Below are 3,412 nucleotides of genomic sequence, written 5' to 3'. Positions count from 1 at the left end.
CTTGGCTTGTAGAGTTATCAAGCCAATGCACCAAGTGCAAAGGCTTTTTAAATTGAGAAAAAAGAGGGAATCCCATTCACCCTTCATTAAACAAAAAGGAGGGCCTCATGCATCCACCATAAAAAAAAGAGCCTGGTTGCGACCGTCCTTATAATTAGGGGAGAGAGCCTGGTTTTGGCCCTTGAAAAAATTATAGGCTACAGCTTGTTGTGACCCACCTTATAATTATTAATATAAGGTTGTTGTAACCATCACTGTAATTATAGATAAGAGGTGGTTGTAAACCTAATTACAATCGTCAATAAGAGGCGATTGTGAATCTGATTACAATTGTGAAAAAGAGGCATTCGTGAGCCTGATTATAATTGTCAACAGGAGACGGTTATGGACCTGATTACTGTTGTGAAGAAAGAGGCACTCTTGAACCCAAGTACAATTGTGAAAAAAGGCATTTGTGAACCTGATTACATTTGTCATAAAGAGGCATTTGTGAACCTGACTACTATTGTCAATAGGAGGCATTTCTTTACCTGATTACAGTTTTTAATGTCTTTGGGCCTCTCATTAAAGTACTGCCACTATGCTGAAGACCTAACATGTGGGGAAGAGATTATCAATGTTATTTGAGCACTATGCGGTGCTCGTTTGAGTATTGAGTACTTTTGAGTACCGTGATACTTTGGTGAATAGTGAGCCTGTATAAACGCTCATATCTAGTTATTAGTTATAATGATCTGTACTATAAAATTCCATGGATATGCATCCTTCACTGTAAATGCTGTAAAGAAAGAAAAAAGTACTCAGAATAGCTATTCATTTCAACTCCCAAAATAAGGAATACAAAGTTAGGCTGGGTTCACACACAGTATTTTTGCTCAGTATTTTGGTCCTCATATTGCAACCAAAACCAGGAGTCTTCCTGTGTTTTCCATTCACTCCTGACCTTGGTTGCAATATGAGGACCAAAATACTGAGCAAAAATACTGTGTGTGAACATAGCCTAATAAAACAAGTTATTGTGTACCCCAAAATGGTACTAAGAAACACTGCAAGTAGGCAAAAAACAAACAAGCAAAAAAATCTGCTTTTCTCACAGTTCAACTCATGAGCTGAGCTGCAGTCAGAAAAGCAGCCTGTATCGCTTCTCAGCCTTTTGGCTAAGATCAAGTGTAGTATCTGTTCTTATTAGTTTAATATCTGTTATGTCCCCTATCTGGGGGCCATTTATTAAATGGATTTTTGGACCAGGGGGATGGAAAAAGAGCTTGCTCTGTCCTCTCCAGGCATTGACCTGGTATTGCAGTGCCTCCAGGTTCAGTGCACCAAAAAAAAAAAAAAAAAAGCAGCCTGTGACACTGATTGGTCAGCATCACAGGCTGCATGTTAACCTGCCTGCAGTCGATTGCTGGCTATCATGCCTCGATGGCTTACAATCGACTCATTTGCATATTAATTCTGGAGCCCGGATTTCTAGAACGAAGGCTATGACGGCGGGGCAAACTTCACTGGACACCAGGTTGCAGCAGCAGTTAGTGAGCCTCCTGGTATTAATGTAGTGACAAGTATTCTTTCATTTAGTCATGCTTTAAAGGGAACCTGTCACCCCACGTGCCGGAGTGACAGGCTCCCGACTCCCCGTTAGAGCCCCCTATACTTACCTAATCCCGCCGGGTCCCGCTTCTGGATCCGGTCGGGTCAGGGAGATATCAGCCGCTGCAGCCCGGCGCGCGCGCTGAGAGATGAGTCCAACGCTCATAGAGAATGACGGAGCGCTGGACTCTCCTGTCATTCTCTATGGGTGTTTGACTCATCTCTCAGCGCGCCGGGCTGCAGCGGCTGAGATCTCCGTCACCCGACCACCTCCAGAAGCGGGACCCGGCGGGATTAGGTGAGTATAGGGGGCTCTAACGGGGGGTCGGGAGCCTGTCACCCCGGCACGGGGGGTGACAGGTTCCCTTTAAAGTTTTACTGTCAAGTATTTAATAAAAAGCCTGTCAAAAACTCTTTGGTGCTTACTCGAACCCAAATCATACCCCTTAAAGTTATGCATCAGCTTATTAAGGATTACGATTACAACTCATGGATAATTAAAGGGATTAGAACTCTAGATGATTCATATGATGGGCAGCAGTTAAAGCCCTTTTCTGAACTAATGAACACTTACAATATCTCTAACAGAGATTTCTACAAATTACTCCAGTTACGACATTGTGGTAAGCAAATAAAGCTTTCACATCAGAGAGACACCAACAAATTTGAGCGTTTCCTATTGATCAAGAAACAATGAACCAAAGGTATCACATTGGCGTACTGAACTCTGTCAGATCAGGGCATTGACCTGCCATTTCTATCCTAATGGGAGGATGGCTTGAAGAGAAAGTTCACACAATTCCAGTGGTCCAACCTATATGACCTGAGTGACATGAGGACCGAGTTGAGCATTGCTTTCTTTAGATACCGATGCCAAGATATTACAGTACTATTACATTTTCTAATGGTGGTGAGAAATTGCATTGCCAAAAAATAGAAAACAAAAGGACTTCCATCACTCACTGAAATAAAATCTTCTGTTCAATTTAACTATAGTATAGAATGCTCCATTGCCATTAGGAAACATGGTGTGCGCTCAAACCTGTAACTTGAATACACTGGAATGCAAATGGGCAATAGCATGTTTATTACGATTTTATTGCTTCCAAGCATTATCACCCATCAGCCTAAATGAGTCAATCAGTGGGACGACCAGCTGTTTGTTCCCAAAATGGATGCGCTATAATTTTGTGACATTTGTAAGACTGCACCATTGCATTGTTTTGTATGGCTATATTGTATTGTCTTATGTTTGAGCCGAGTGTTCGTCGGCTTATTCGTTGTAATGTAAAAACTAAAAATGTTTCTGAACAAATATATACTGAAATGTATACTGAAATCATAAAAATAAAGTGTTACTGTCTTCATAAAAAAAAATTTCATTTGTCTGTGGCTCCATAGGTTCCAACCCATGCATGGGGCCACCTCTCCGTGGTAGGATGTTACACGCTATTTGCAAATGGTATGCCAAGAGCCTCATAATAGCCTCAATATTTTTTTATATCTTTGTCTTGCCATTAGCAGTGAGCTGTTAAATTTTTTGTGTTTTTGTGAGTAAAGTTTGTGGTCACTAATAAATTTAGACCCACTCTGCTCCTCTTAATGCAAGAAAGACTTGTTTTTTGTTTTTGTTTTTTAATAATCTAGCCAACATTGCTTCAAAGGAGCAGGAGCGAAACAGCGAAAACATTAGTTTTAACAGTTAGATCAACAGCACCATTACTGCCAAGTACAGTATGAATGCAGTCTTAGAATTATAATGTAATGTGTCTATATTATTATTAGAAAGACAGGTCATGTATATTCAGGCAAAACAGGATTA

The 3,412-nt window shown here is 40.8% G+C and overlaps 1 non-coding gene across 1 annotated transcript; it reads left to right on the top strand.

Annotated features, from left to right (window-relative positions):
• Positions 1–1,137: 1,137 nt before the first annotated feature.
• LOC138785087 (U2 spliceosomal RNA) lies at positions 1,138–1,328 on the top strand. Its single transcript, XR_011362061.1, has one exon. It is a non-coding gene; the product is annotated as a U2 spliceosomal RNA (small nuclear RNA).
• Positions 1,329–3,412: the final 2,084 nt, after the last annotated feature.

Source organism: Dendropsophus ebraccatus, chromosome 2 (genome assembly GCF_027789765.1).
Source record: "Dendropsophus ebraccatus isolate aDenEbr1 chromosome 2, aDenEbr1.pat, whole genome shotgun sequence".
Taxonomy (NCBI): domain Eukaryota; kingdom Metazoa; phylum Chordata; class Amphibia; order Anura; family Hylidae; genus Dendropsophus; species Dendropsophus ebraccatus.
This window is presented reverse-complemented; position numbering and strand designations above follow the sequence as displayed.